Below are 16,083 nucleotides of genomic sequence, written 5' to 3'. Positions count from 1 at the left end.
TGTATATATTCATTGGTAATCAATTTTACGTTGAATTAGCATGCGTTAGCACATACATACTGTACTGACAACCATACAAATGTGAACATGGTTATCAACTTATCACAATATTGGTAACCACGAAAAAACAATTACTGATCAATCTGTTTTTTGCACGCATTACCTTCAGGATCAAACTTGATTACCTCGCATTCCTTAGGCGATATATAACTTAACAATCTTTCCTTTAAAAATGCAGGAAACACAGACAAGAGCAAATAATGGTTTCTTCATTCAAACTAACCCTAATCATTAACCAGGTGGGAATGGACTAAAAGAACTCAAGAACAGTGAAGCAGAGGATGACTAGGGAAGATATGATCATGACATACTGTAGTAAGTGCAACACAAAAAAAAAAAAAAACTCAAATCGGGCGAAAACATAAGGCGGGGCTAGATTTGGATCGATCTCTTCAAACACAACTACATGAGAATAAATACGGACACTTATTATATTCGTGGGGAAAGGCTAAATCCTTAGGAGTCATAGAGCACCTGGAGAATGGGAAGCAATAATGTTTCATTCCACAAGAACAAGAAGCCTTGACCAACATAAATGCATCCCCCTTCCCTTATGGGTACAGGCACTAAAACTAGAGATAGGACAATGCCAAAATGTCTGCAGATACCAATACCAATAACATCAAAATTTTGCCGATACCCACCGATACTGATACCGATATCATGGAAATTAGCTGGTAATAACACCTATACTCCATTTGCGGTCGATACCAATATTTTGGAACACCCCTAATATATACCAGAGTTTCTTAACATATGTGACAAGTGTACTGTTAAACTCTCAAAGAAGTTGTAAACAAGCCTAGTGCTTCGGGGTATGCGGAAACATCGTCTAACTTCGGTTAGGCACCCATACTTATTCTGGGGTCTAGCGTAGTAGATAAAGTACTCTGTACTCTAATGCAGAGTTTGCAGGTTGAAGTCCTGCTGTGGACGTGTGTGTGTACTCACCTATTTGTGGTTGCAGGGGTCGATTCATAGCTCCTGGCCCCGCCTCTTCACTGATTGCTACTAGGTCCTCTCTCTCCCTGCTCCATGAGCTTTATCATACCTCGCCTTAAAACTATGTATGGTTCCCGCCTCCACTACTTCACTTTCTAGGCTATTCCACGGCTTGACTACTCTATGACTGAAGAAATACTTCCTAACATCCCTTTGATTCATCTGAGGCTTCAACTTCCAATTGTGACCTCTTGTGTCTGTGTCCCATCTCTGGAACATCCCGTCTTTGTCCACCTCGTCTATTCCGCGCAGTATTTTATATGTCGTTATCATGTCTCCCCTGACCCTCCTGGCCTCCAGTGTCGTCAGGCCGATTTCCCTCAACCTTTCTTCGTAGAACAATCCCCGTAGCTCTGGGACTAGTCTTGTTGCAAACCTTTGAACTTTCTCTAATTTCTTGACGTGCTTGACTTGGTGTGGATTCCAAACTGGTGCTGCATACTCCAGTATGGGCCTGACGTAAATGGTATAGAGTCTTGAACGAATCCTTACTGAGGTATCGGAACGCAATCCGTAGGTTTGCCAGGCGCCCGTATGCTGCAGCAGTTATCTGATTGATGTGCGCCTCAGGAGATATGCTCGGTGTTATACTCACCCCCAGATCTTTTTCCTTGAGTGAGGTTTGCAGACTTTGGCCATCTAAACTATATTGTGTCTGCGGTCTTCTTTGCCCTTCCCCAATCTTCATGACTTTGCATTTGGCAGGGTTAAACTTAAGGAGCCAGTTGCTGGACCAGGCTTGTAGCCTGTCCAGGTCTCTTTGTAGTCCTGCCTGATCCTCATCCGATTTGATTCTTCTCATTAACTTCACATCATCCGCAAACAAGGACACTTCTGAGTCTATCCCTTCCGTTATGTCATTCACATATACCAAGAACAGCACAGGTCCTAGGACTGACCCCTGTGGAACCCCGCTTGTCACAGGCGCCCACTCTGACACCTCGTCACGTACCATGACTCGTTGTTGCCTCCCTGTCAGGTATTCTCTGATCCATTGCAGTGCCTTTCCTGTTATGTGTGCCTGATCCTCTAGCTTTTGCAGTAACCTCTTGTGAGGAACTGTGTCGAAGGCCTTCTTGCAGTCCAAAAAAATGCAGTCGATCCACCCCTCTCTCTCTTGTCTTACTTCTGTCACCTTGTCATAAAACTCGAGTAGGTTTGTGACACAGGATTTTCCCTCCCTGAAACCATGCTGGTTGTCAATTATACACTTGTTTCTTTCCAGGTGCTCCACCACTCTCCTCCTGATGATCTTCTCTATGACCTGGCATACTATACACGTTAGTGATACAGGTCTATAGTTTAGTGTATATATATATATATATATATATATATATATATATATATATATATATATATATATATATATATATATATATATTCAAAATCTTACCAAAAATTATCAAACATTGCTGGGACAAGAATAAAAGTTTTCAAGAAGAAATTGTATAAGTATCTTCACCTGGTGCCAGATCAACCAGGTTGTGATGGATATGTGGGCCAGCGGGCCACCAGCAGCAACAGCTTGGTTGACCAGGCAAGCACCAGACGAGCGTGGTCCAAGGCCGGGCTCTGGGAGTAGAAAAAATAACGGAAATCATCAGATATATATATACACAAACTAGATCAGCTGGCATGACCTTCGATCTCATTTCACAGCCACTAATGACTAGTAAAAAAAAAACACACTCGCAAAGCAACTAATAAAACAGCAATTTGTATCACCGCAAAATCCAAATTAGCTCATACAAAAGCCCTCAAAACTAACGCACCTACGGATTACTTAACCTGGAAACCACAAGACTGGAGACGATTCCCGACTCGTTCTCAAAATATGCTGTTTGTTTTGTAACGTATTGACATGCGTCAATTTTATAATGATCTAAGCGAGCTACACGCTCGTATTTGTATTTTTTTAAGTTAATTTAATAAAACCTATTTCCATTTATAGCTAACCGCCAATACACGGATTACATTAATAGGTGCGTAACATTTGGCAATGGGATTAGACACTGCAGATAGTTTATTCACTGGAAAACATACACGTTAGTTATGTAGCTGCGACTGCAGGCAGCACGGGAGACCGCAGCTAGTTAATTCATTGGAAAACATACGTTAGTATGTACAGTGCAACGACGGGTTGCATATCCAGACGGAACGCACGAACGTACAAACATTCATTGATCACCCAACAGTGCTCGTCTCAAGGGTCTCACTTTCACACAGCCACTAGTGACCCCTAGTCTGGCGCTGCCACTTTCTCGCTGATGGCACCCAAGTCCAAGTAAGTTGGCAGAATTGGCTCTAGTTACCTTAGATTTAAAATCTATTAATGCACGAGGGCCGTTATGGTCGCAATTCACTTATATACTAACATTCCAGAAAATATAAATCCCTGAAATAGGGAATAAAGTATGTTTATACAATGAAATATATAAACCTCCCCGTGGTTGCAATGAGATTTGAAGAGGCCTTTGACCTATGAGATTAGTCATGCCCTTGTCAATATAAAATAAATACAAACCAAGAATTAAATGTAAAGTCTGCATGAAGAATGTCAAATTGCTATATCATGGCTCGAATAAGATACAAATAACCCATACTTAGGATGAGAACATATAGAAGAGGTTTCTGGTCTATTATTGTCACATTATCGAGTTGTGACTTGAAAACAGTCCAGGACACATCTAATGTTTCCTTTCCCAAATATGGCTTATTTTTGTAAATAGATTTAGCATAATTAAACCCTAAGGATATCCACATACACGGTGGAACGATTGAAGACGAAACCCAGCTAAATAAACCGGTGTGCCAGATCTGGTCATCAATATGTGGACGACTGTGCCGAGGAAAGAGAGAAGCTTGCCGGCGGCCACCACCAGTTGCTGCACGCATCAACCACATGACCGTCTGGGCTGCTAACAAGATCGGCAGTCACCTCACGCCACACGAAAGTGGTACTCGGCTAGGCTGCTACCTGCTCAACCTGGCATTGAACTCTCCCTTGTCTACCTATTGCAAGAGGATTTTTCTATAGACGCCAAGACCGATATTCGATCCTAAAAAACACAAATATTAAGAGTGAAAATTGTGCCAATAACAGTTTTATTATTATTGAAAGTATTACATTTTACATTAATGGGAAAGCGCATAACCCGGAAGTCATGGCTCCTAGGAAATGGGAAGCAATCAGGTTTGATTCAACAAAGGAGGTATTTCCAATTCCCCGGATAAAGAGCCATTCACTCCCCCTGAATACTATAGTGCACTGATCAGTCATATAAAATCCAATGTTTGGAAAATCATTCAGAAAAAATGCTGATAATTTCGACTAGTAGCTGAGACCTTTTTTTTCATAAGGATCACAGATGAAGGGCGAGACTATCTTTGATTATAATTATTTAAACAGATAACAAATTTATATAAAAATAATGTTTCTATCTCTCAGTCAATATATACATATTTTTTACATTACCTTATCTGTAAACAATGTGAAATTCTACAAATGAACGCTGAAAATCCTTTTAATCAAGTTACTGAAAATGCACAGAAGATTTTTATAAACTTTAGTTCAAAATTTAGACAAGCTTGAGAACCATAACAGTGCAGGAGGGTCTAAGATGATGTAACTTCATTTACAAATGCAAGTTTATAACAGTACTTATAATTACAATGCTTTGTCAACACTAGTACATATATTTAATCGTGATGTCTATCTTGTGTTATAGCTGGTAAGCAAATAGGCTTTTAGCCACAAGGATCTGGTTATCTTCCCTACAATTATTTACGTTAGCTAAGCCTACCAAGCCGAAAGTCTGGCTTAATGGGACAAGATTAGCGGCTGATCGTCAAGTATAAATCAAAGGTGGAGTACATATGCACATCATACAGAAATTGTCTAGAAAATACAGGAAAATTAATTATTATCAACAGGTGATAATTTGATCATTACAAAATGACTACCCAGTAATTGCTAGGCCAGAAATAAGGATTAAGTCATTTAATATACAGTACTGCGGTACATTCGTTAATGTCACTTAGTCACCATTGTTCTCAAATATGTACTGATTAATATTACTAAAATGGTTTAGTTCATAATTAACAATAATTGACTATGCTCCAGATGGTGAACCAGGCGTTTCTAGAATATTATGTGGACCCAAGGTAATCCTCTAAATATTATGTGGACACAAGGTAATCCTCTAAATATTATATGTGGACCCAAGGTAATCCTCTAAATATTATATGTGGACCCAAGATAATCCTCTAAATATTATATGTGGACCCAAGGTAATCCTCTAAATATTATATGTGAACCCAAGGTAATCCTCTAAATATTATATGTGGACCCAAGGTAATCCTCTAAATATTATATGTGGACCCAAGGTAATCCTCTAAATATTATATGTGGACCCAAGGTAATCCTCTAAATATTATATGTGGACCCAAGGTAATCCTCTAAATATTATATGTGGACCCAAGGTAATCCTCTAAATATTATATGTGGACCCAAGGTAATCCTCTAAATATTATATGTGGACCCAAGGTAATCCTCTAAATATTATATGTGGACCCAAGGTAATCCTCTAAATATTATATGTGGACCCAAGGTAATCCTCTAAATATTATATGTGGACCCAAGGTCTAAATATTATATGTGGACCCAAGGTAATCCTCTAAATATTATATGTGGACCCAAGGTAATCCTCTAAATATTATATGTGGACCCAAGGTAATCCTCTAAATATTATATGTGGACCCAAGGTAATCCTCTAAATATTATATGTGGACCCAAGGTAATCCTCTAAATATTATATGTGGACCCAAGGTAATCCTCTAAATATTATATGTGGACCCAAGGTAATCCTCTAAATATTATATGTGGACCCAAGGTAATCCTCTAAATATTATATGTGGACCCAAGGTAATCCTCTAAATATTATATGTGGACCCAAGGTAATCCTCTAAATATTATATGTGGACCCAAGGTAATCCTCTAAATATTATATGTGAACCCAAGGTAATCCTCTAAATATTATATGTGGACCCAAGGTAATCCTCTAAATATTATATGTGGACCCAAGGTAATCCTCTAAATATTATATGTGGACCCAAGGTAATCCTCTAAATATTATATGTGGACCCAAGGTAATCCTCTAAATATTATATGTGGACCCAAGGTAATCCTCTAAATATTATATGTGGACCCAAGGTAATCCTCTAAATATTATATGTGGACCCAAGGTAATCCTCTAAATATTATATGTGGACCCAAGGTAATCCTCTAAATATTATATGTGGACCCAAGGTAATCCTCTAAATATTATATGTGACCCAAGGTAATCCTCTAAATATTATATGTGGACCCAAGGGACCCAAGGTAATCCTCTAAATATTATATGTGGACCCAAGGTAATCCTCTAAATATTATATGTGGACCCAAGGTAATCCTCTAAATATTATGTGGACACAAGGTAATCCTCTAAATATTATATGTGGACCCAAGGTAATCCTCTAAATATTATATGTGGACACAAGGTAATCCTCTAAATATTATATGTGGACCCAAGGTAATCCTCTAAATATTATATGTGGACCCAAGGTAATCCTCTAAATATTATATGTGGACCCAAGGTAATCCTCTAAATATTATATGTGGACACAAGGTAATCCTCTAAATATTATATGTGGACCCAAGGTAATCCTCTAAATATTATATGTGGACACAAGGTAATCCTCTAAATATTATATGTGGACCCAAGGTAATCCTCTAAATATTATATGTGGACCCAAGGTAATCCTCTAAATATTATATGTGGACCCAAGGTAATCCTCTAAATATTATATGTGGACACAAGGTAATCCTCTAAATATTATATGTGGACCCAAGGTAATCCTCTAAATATTATATGTGGACACAAGGTAATCCTCTAAATATTATATGTGGACCCAAGGTAATCCTCTAAATATTATATGTGGACCCAAGGTAATCCTCTAAATATTATATGTGGACCCAAGGTAATCCTCTAAATATTATATGTGGACACAAGGTAATCCTCTAAATATTATATGTGGACCCAAGGTAATCCTCTAAATATTATATGTGGACACAAGGTAATCCTCTAAATATTATATGTGGACCCAAGGTAATCCTCTAAATATTATATGTGGACCCAAGGTAATCCTCTAAATATTATATGTGGACCCAAGGTAATCCTCTAAATATTATATGTGGACCCAAGGTAATCCTCTAAATATTATATGTGGACCCAAGGTAATCCTCTAAATATTATATGTGGACACAAGGTAATCCTCTAAATATTATATGTGGACACAAGGTAATCCTCTAAATATTATATGTGGACCCAAGGCACTTCTCTAAAGTGTAAACGATGAAAATATTTAGATGGATGCTTTATTCTGATCATTAATTAATGTAGTGCTAAAATATTCACTACCGGTATTTCCATGCCTAACGTTCATATTTATCACATGGTTATTAATATTTCAAATGCTAACCCAAAAAACTATAAACTAACAAAGATATTCCGAGGAATTCTAAACACGAAGTTGTTCATAATTAACAAGTAAATATGTGTAACAAACCACTGGCACAATTTGATGTTTATCTTGAAGCCTCAATCAATCATTCACAAGTTTTTTAATATACCTTCTATCGGTAGGAAAATTGGACCAGCCTCGCATAGGTCAGTAGGCCTGTTGCAGTGTTCTTCTTATGTTCTTATATATTTATCGGTGTCTGAGTTTTCTTAAATCCATAATTTAAGAATGGTATCCTTCACTGGTGGCGTACAGGTAACATGCAGCCCACGATGATCCTCGCGAGAGAAGAAACAAAAAGATATAACTAACTGAAAGAAATCCAAAACAGTTTTTCTATGTAAAATCCTGGAGACAAGCTTATACTGACGACAACAAAGAATTGAGTGAAATACCGAAGTCACAGCACGCCACTTCCAACTCCTGGAGTCTGCGCCCTTATACCTTCAACGCCATCTGGCATTCAAGTACAATATATGTACACACACACACAATAAAAATTTACTTTCATCAGTACCTCAGGGATTATTCTTGATGTTAGCGTACTGGGGAACTGCAGCTTTAAAACCCACGTGTACTCAATAGGCTTAAACCTTACACACTAATCAAATTAGTCTTAGGACCATCAAAGGATGCGGTTTTTGGACAGAATGACCATATGGTGGGAAGACCCGTCTAACAGCGTCACCAAGGTTGTAGTTTGTCAGACCTGTCGCCACCTCTGCCCTTTCACCCACATCTTGATGAGAATCGAGCTGGTCCATAACCTTACTAATTGGATATGGAGAGAGGCAGAAGTTCAAGGCCAATCACTCTTCACCGGGGTACACCTTTAATTATAATTTACCCCAATCACATCAATTATTCATGTTTGCAATTTTAGTATTTATCTGCATGACATGCAATGTCTAGAGAGTTAAATCCTGAGATATCACTATAGTCTAAATCAGTTTTGGCATGAATTTATCACTTAATACAATGCTGGAAACTAGATAAAGGATTACTTATGATCATGCGGACCTAGGACTTTCCAACCCGAATCTGAATCAGTTCGGGACTTTCCAACCCTGAGTTTGAGTCAACTTAGGACTTTCCAACTCCGAGTTGGAACCAACCAAGTACTTTTTTGGATATTCGAGTCTCAATATACTCAGATTATATTCAGTGAAATCAAGTAATATTTACATTTCCTAAATTCTATCCAGCTTCTTAGAAATAAGCAGTGTGGCTAGGATGTAGCAAGTATTACCTCTCTAGATCGCCTGAGTTGCTGGATCAAGAAACTGGTTGCTCAGGGGTCCCTGGTTACCCTAACGAGTTTATCAATTAACTCTTTCAGGAACTTAGCGCACACTTTCCCCATAATGCCAGGGTCTCCAGTTACTATAAAACCATTGCTAGCGACCTCTCCTATACTAGAATGACGAAGATATAGAGGAATTACGCATATTTATTTACTTTGAACTCTAAGAACTGAATGCCAACGGATAAACAATTTTGATAAGCATGAGTTGTGTACAGAATAGCAAAATTTATACATACACCGTATATTAAAATGTTACCAAAATTCTCGCAGTCCTAAACCGTAGCAACAGGGTTGTGAATCACCAACTGGGGCCTAATTTTGACTATACGAAATTGTGTATTGAAACAGGGGGTGAAGGACTTTCTCTGTGTAAAGTCCCAGAACTTCACAGATGCGCATTACGTTTCTAAAATCCACTCCTCAAAGTAACCTAGACCAGTTTAACGTCCAAAGAAGAGATCACGCTTTCAACTAGATCGGTGAAAGCGTTCTCGCGTCCAAGACCTGCCCAGACAAAATATGGCTGACGCATCAGTTGAGTACAAGGTTAAGAAAACATTCAACCTCTAGGATGCTGGAAAATCGAACACTTGAAGCGAAGCTGGTAACTGGGATGGGTGACACTTAAGATAGAACGGTTCAGACTAGCTGAGTTGGGCTACAATAAGGTTATATGGGAAACGCCCGAGTTTCGAACATTGTGACATGAAGATCCTGTCACTATTCGTTCGTCTCCTCAATGGAGGTGCTATTATATTTGAAGGACGTTTGATTCAATGGATTAAGACTACCTCCTCTTTTCATAGCGCAAATCTGATTACTATCTTTTCTCCAGGCGCTGTACAACCTTCACGGGTTTATCGCGTCTACATGTTAATAAAAATAGTCTTAACCAGTAGAAGCGTCAATGTTAAGTATTTTCAGCTTTGTTTCAATGAGCACAGGCAGCCACCACAACCACCACTGGAAGCAACGTTTTCATTCCGCTCAGGAACCAATCAGCCACAAGCTGTGACATCCTGTACCACTAACTTTTCAGTAATGATCGTCTCCACCCATCAGTTTTAAAACCAAAAGGCTTTTGTTTCCCCCATTTACTATGATAACAAAATAATTGAAAATCAGTTTGATACCTTAATGTTGGGCGAGTATTATGATTGGGAAGGCGTCCAGGACTGCCGACAAGTACGGTAAATGACAATATCTGCAGACAAAACATTAATTTTTAAGGGATAAGGTTGTCTATAAAATTAAGCTAATAGTGTCTTATTACTAGAATTAGCGTTTCTGATTAGATATTTGATTAAATAAATTTGCCCTCTTTGTCCTTGCAGTTCGCATGCAGGTGCGTACAATCTACGGTTACTTACCCAGACCTGCTGTGTTCCTTACATAACAAGCGCCTGGTTCCCAACAAATAAATGATGACGCTGAATCCCCTTCTCCTATACTGCGTTGCTAATATACCCAGTTTTGTTTAAACAATAAAAAACTTTCAGTTATACTGGCACACTTCCACTACCAACACTGACAGCATTGCAGCTGCCATAACAGCCACTAATGTCGAAGTTCTTGTTCATTTACAACTAACCTGGGACATTTGGTTGTTACTTAAAAAGACGCAAGATAACACTAGGACATATTTATTAGACAATATTTCGGTCCTGGGACCTTGATAAGTGATCGAAGTCCCAGGACCAAAACATTTTCTAATAAATATGTCCGAGTGTTTATTCACATGTCATTTTAAACCACTTTTCGGTCTACATTGCCAAGGTTTACACCTTCAGTTGTGAGTTAAATGAACTGTAACTGAGCTCCGGACTAGCTTATGACACTGACCATTATTGTTAGTAGCCGCGAAGCAGGGAGCAAAAAACCAATCACTGCTAACGTTGATATGACTGGCTATATGCAGTAACGTCGCAGGATCTAATTACTAATGCCAGAACACTAATAACTCCAACACCGACGTTACCCCGCACACAGGTTGTTGCCCTGCACGTAAAAAGTGAAATCTGTAGAAGTGGGGCATGGAGGAGGTAGTGGTGGGCATGCATTAGGTAGGTTGCAGAGGGGGGAGGTTGCAAGGTACTGTCTCACCTCAGCCACAGTCTTTCCTCATCCTAGGCAAGCCCATCCTCCAAATTAAGCAGGCAGCATCACTGGGAATACCAACGCTATGTTCCGCGCTGCCACACTTCCTCTATAGTTTATACAACTCGCTAATATAATATATATATATATATATATATATATATATATATATATATATATATATATATATATATATATATATATATATATAGGGAGATACCACAGGGAAAATTAAGGTTTTTCCCCGGAACTGTTTAAGTATTTTCATCTACCACCCCGTATAAGCTGTCTGTGAATATATATATATATATATATATATATATATATATATATATATATATATATATATATATATATATATATATTCACATAAAGATCCTGTCACTATTCGTTCGTCTCCTCAATGGAGGTGCTATTATATTCGAAGGACGTTTGAATCAATGGATTAACACTACCTCCTCTACCGCCTTTTCTGTAAGCAAAACTATTTTTATCTATAAAATGTATGTTTTGTTAATATTTCCCATAGGAAATAATGTAAATCCAATTAAACCATTTCAGACCATTTCAACGGCCGACTTGTTGATAAAAAAAAAAAAAAAAAAAAAAATTTTTTTATAGATAATAAAAATAGTTTTGCATACAGAAAAGGCACTACTAAATTCGAGGGTCCACTATAATATATATATATATATATATATATATATATATAATATATATATATATATATATATATATATATATATATATATATATATATATATATATATATATATATATATATATATATATATAAACACTGATCTCTGATCAGTGAACACTGATCAGTGTTTGTGTATATTTCGCATGCTCTCGCGAATTCCTTGATATATATATATATATATAAATATATATATATATATATATGTGTGTGTGTGTGTGTGTGTGTGTGTGTGTGTGTGTGTGTGTGTGTGTGTGTGTGTGTGTGTGTGTGTGTGTGTGTGTGTGTGTGTGTGTGTGTGCGCGCGCATCGTGCCGAATATGTAAAACTGGTCAATTAACAAGAACTCATTTAAAATTAAGGTCTTTCTAAAATTTTCTCTTATACGTTTAAAGATATATATTTTTCATTAATGTTAATGTAAAAATTTTTAATTTTGCTACAAAAGAATCTTAGAAAACTTACCTAACCTTATTATAACAAGAACAATTTATTTTAGCCTAACCCAACTAAATATATTTTAGATTTGTATACAATAATTTAATACTAAACATAGTTAAATATATTTTTTTCGTTAGGTTCAGAATGATTTTGGCGAAATTATTGTATACACAAATTTTCGATTGTCCTATCTGGCAAGATGAACGTTGCTATTTAAGCCAAGATCGCAAGTTCTGCCTATTCGGCACGACATATATATATATATATATATATATATATATATATATATATATATATATATATATAAATTTCAGAAAGGACTTAATTTTAAATGAGTTCTTGCTAACTGACCAGTTTTATATATTCGGCACACACACACACACACACACACACACACACACACACACACACATATATATATATATATATATATATATATATATATATATATAGAAAGGACTTAATTTTAAATGAGTTCTTGCTAACTGACCAGTTTTATATATTCGGCACACACACACACACACACACACACACACACATATATATATATATATATACTATATAGGTAGATGGAATACAAGGCAAATGAAAGCAACAGGTAAGAGAGAGGTGAAGGTTTATAAGCTAAAGGAGGAGGCAGTTATGGTAAGACATAAACAACTATTGGAGGATAGATAAGCTAATGAAAGTATAGGCAATGGGGCTGAAGATGTATGGGGTAGGTTTAAGAATGTAGTGTTAGAGTGTTCAGCAGAAGTTTGTGGTTACAGTGAAGTGGGTGCAGGAGGAAAGAGCGATTGATGGAATGATGTAGAGTAGTAAGAGAGAAAAAGTTAGCATATGAGATGTTTTTACAAAGAAGTGATGCAAGGAGGGAGGAGTATATGGAGAGGAAAAGAGAGGTTAAGAGAGTGGTTAAGCAATGTAAAAAGAAAGCAAATGAGAGAATGGGTGAGATGATATCAACAAGCCTAAGGAAAGAATGGATTTGATAGTTAAAAATAGGAGAGGAGAGTTAGAGGTATCAGGAAGATGGAAGGAATATTTTGAGGAATTGTTAAATGTTGATGAAGATAGGATAGCTGTGATTTCGTGTGTAGGGGAAGTTCATGAGGCAGTGGGTAGAATGAAAGGGTTACGGTAAGGCAGCTGGGACTGATAGGATAATGATAGAAATGTTAAAAGCAGGTGGGAATATAGTTTTGGAGTGGTTGGGGCTTTTACTTAATAAATGTATGGAAAAGGGTAAGGTACCTAAAGACTGGCAGAGAGCATACCTGGAGGTTATTCCGGGGATCAACGCCCCCGCGGCCCGGTCCATGACCAGGCCTCCCGATGGATCAGGGCCTGATCAACCAGGCTGTTACTGCTGGCCGCACGCAGTCCAACGTACGAGCCACAGCCCAGCTGATCCGGCACTGACTTTAGGTATCTGTCCAGCTCTCTCTTGAAGGCAGCCAGGGGTTTATTGGCAATTCCCCTAATGCTTGATGGGAGGCTGTTAAACAGTTTTGGGCCCCGGACACTTATGGTGTTTTCCCTTAGTGTACCAATGGCGCCCCTACTTTTTATTGGGGGCATTTTGCATCGCCTGCCCAGTCTTTTACTTTCGTAGGGAGTGATTTCTGTGTGCAGATTTGGAACCATTCCTTCCAAGATTTTCCAAGTGTAGATTATGATATATCTCTCCCTCCTGCGTTCCAACGAGTACAAGTTAAGTGCTTCCAAGCGTTCCCAGTAGTTAAGGTGCTTGACAGAACTTATACGTGCAGTAAAGGATCTCTGTACACTCTCTAGATCTGCGATTTCACCTGCTTTGAATGGAGATGTTAATGTACAGCAGTATTCCAGCCTAGAGAGAACAAGTGATTTGAAAAGGATCATCATGGGCTTGGCATCTCTCGTTTTGAAAGTTCTCATTATCCATCCTATCATTTTCTTTGCACGTGCGATCGTGGCACTGTTGTGATCCTTGAAAGTGAGATCCTCAGACATTACTACTCCCAGGTCCCTTACATTAGTTTTCCGCTCTATTGTATGGCCGGAGTCAGTAGTATACTCTGTTCTAGTTATTATCTCCTCCAGTTTTCCATAACGGAGTAGTTGGAATTTGCATAGTTCCTTTATATAAAGGCAAAGGGGACAAAAGAGAGTGCAAAAATTAAAGGGGAATAAGTCTGTCGAGTATACCTGTTAAAGTGTATGGTAGAGTTATTACTGAAAGAATTAAGAGTAAGACAGAGAGTAGGATAGCAGATGAATAAGGAGGCTTTACGAAAGGTAGGGGGTGTGTGGACCAAGTGTTCACAGTGAAACATATAGGCGAAGAGTATTTAGATAAGGGTGAAGAGGTTTTAGTGGTATTTATGGATTTGGAAAAGGCGTATGACAGGGTGGATAGGGGGCAATGTGGCAGATGTTGCAGGCAGTCTGAGAATCTTGACCGTTCTCAGTAGTAGTTTCGAATCCTGCTGAGTGCGATCTTTCTTTGCATATACCCGCTTATTTCTGCGTGGTGCATTGATATAAAAAATCGCTTGAGAGGTCAGAACATACAGGAGAGGATTGAAATAGCTTGAATCCATGCTTGAGGCTGACTGACGTGCCCAAGCTGGGAAAGAAACATGGCTTGTGAACCAGGCTGCTCAGTCTATGTGGCATTGGTGTGGCCGAGTGGACTAGAGCGCTGCCTGAGAATCTTGACCGTCCCCAGTAGTAGTTTCGAATCCTGCTGACTGTGATCTTTATATATATATAGCAATTAGCAAGAACTCATTTAAAGTTAGGTTTATCTTATACGTTTAAAGTTATATTTTTTCATTTACGTTAATGTAAAAATTAATAATTTTGTACCAAAAGAACCTTAGTAAACTTATTTAACCTTATTATAACAAGCGCAATTTAATTTTGCCTAATCCAACTAAATATATGTTAGATATGTTTACAATAATTTAATAATAAACAAAATGAAATACATTTTTTCCTTATGTTCAGAATTATTTTTGCGAAATTATTGCATACACAAATTTTCGATTGCCTTATTCGGCAAGAGCATTGCTATATAAGCCAAATTCGCAAGATTTATCTATTCGGCACGACATATAAATATATACTAGGGAGCTGCATTCAGATGTTAAAATATGATCATTTTCAAGGAGAAGCGCTAGACCCGTGAGGGTAATACAGCGCCAGGGAAATAAGCAATAAATCGGAGTAGGGTATCTCCCATTCCCTGGATCAAAAGCCATTTACCATCATCAGAGCACCCTCTCAAAGGAGACACTCTAAACAGACGGAACTTTTCAAGTTTCAGATATCTCAATCATAACCGGGTGCATGTACAATATGTTGTAATCTCTTAAGTGAAAAGCAGCAGTGAGAGCAGCGCGTGGAGCCACTTTCTCAAATTTAGTTTACACGTGTGAGTGCATGTGTACACTTAGGCGAGTACTAGAAAGTTTATTCGTCTCTACTATGCTGTCATACAATAGCATCATGAAGACAAATGTCCATGAATGATTCATACGTGGTCTATCAAGCTTTGTATGTATGTATGTATGTGTATGTATGTATATATGCGTCTTGATAACAATAACGTGAAGATAAATAATAGTTTACCACTATTTAATATGAATGAAAAACCAGAATCATTATGGCATGTGGCAGTGGGTATTTTACCACACTCGTGGATAGCCTTCAAACGTGGGTTCCAATTCTGTTGACCGCGATCTTTCTGTGTGTGCTTATGTATGAATATATACGTATATGCAAGACAAGCCACTGGGGTGGAAAACTTTAGCTTTTTCCACTCCCCTCCCCCCAGGCTTGTCTTGCCTTGTTAAGATCGCCTGTCTGCGATTGTTTGCATGTATATATCCATTGACTGGATATATACATGCAAACAATTGACAATTGA

General features: G+C 37.9%; 1 protein-coding gene across 2 annotated transcripts in view; it reads right to left on the bottom strand.

Moving 5' to 3' along the window:
- LOC128694807 (uncharacterized) overlaps positions 1-16,083 on the bottom strand; it is a 214,619-nt gene that overhangs the window by 179,420 nt on the left and 19,116 nt on the right. The window contains exon 2 of one of the 2 annotated variants that reach the window (XM_070094325.1): positions 2,525-2,634. The exons of the other annotated variant lie outside the window; for it this stretch is intronic. The gene's annotated coding sequence lies outside the window, so the exon portion shown is untranslated. The remainder of the gene's footprint in view (positions 1-2,524; positions 2,635-16,083) is intronic. 2 annotated transcript variants of the gene reach the window in all.

The sequence above is a fragment of the Cherax quadricarinatus genome, chromosome 45 (genome assembly GCF_038502225.1).
Source record: "Cherax quadricarinatus isolate ZL_2023a chromosome 45, ASM3850222v1, whole genome shotgun sequence".
NCBI lineage: Eukaryota > Metazoa > Arthropoda > Malacostraca > Decapoda > Parastacidae > Cherax > Cherax quadricarinatus.
This window is presented reverse-complemented; position numbering and strand designations above follow the sequence as displayed.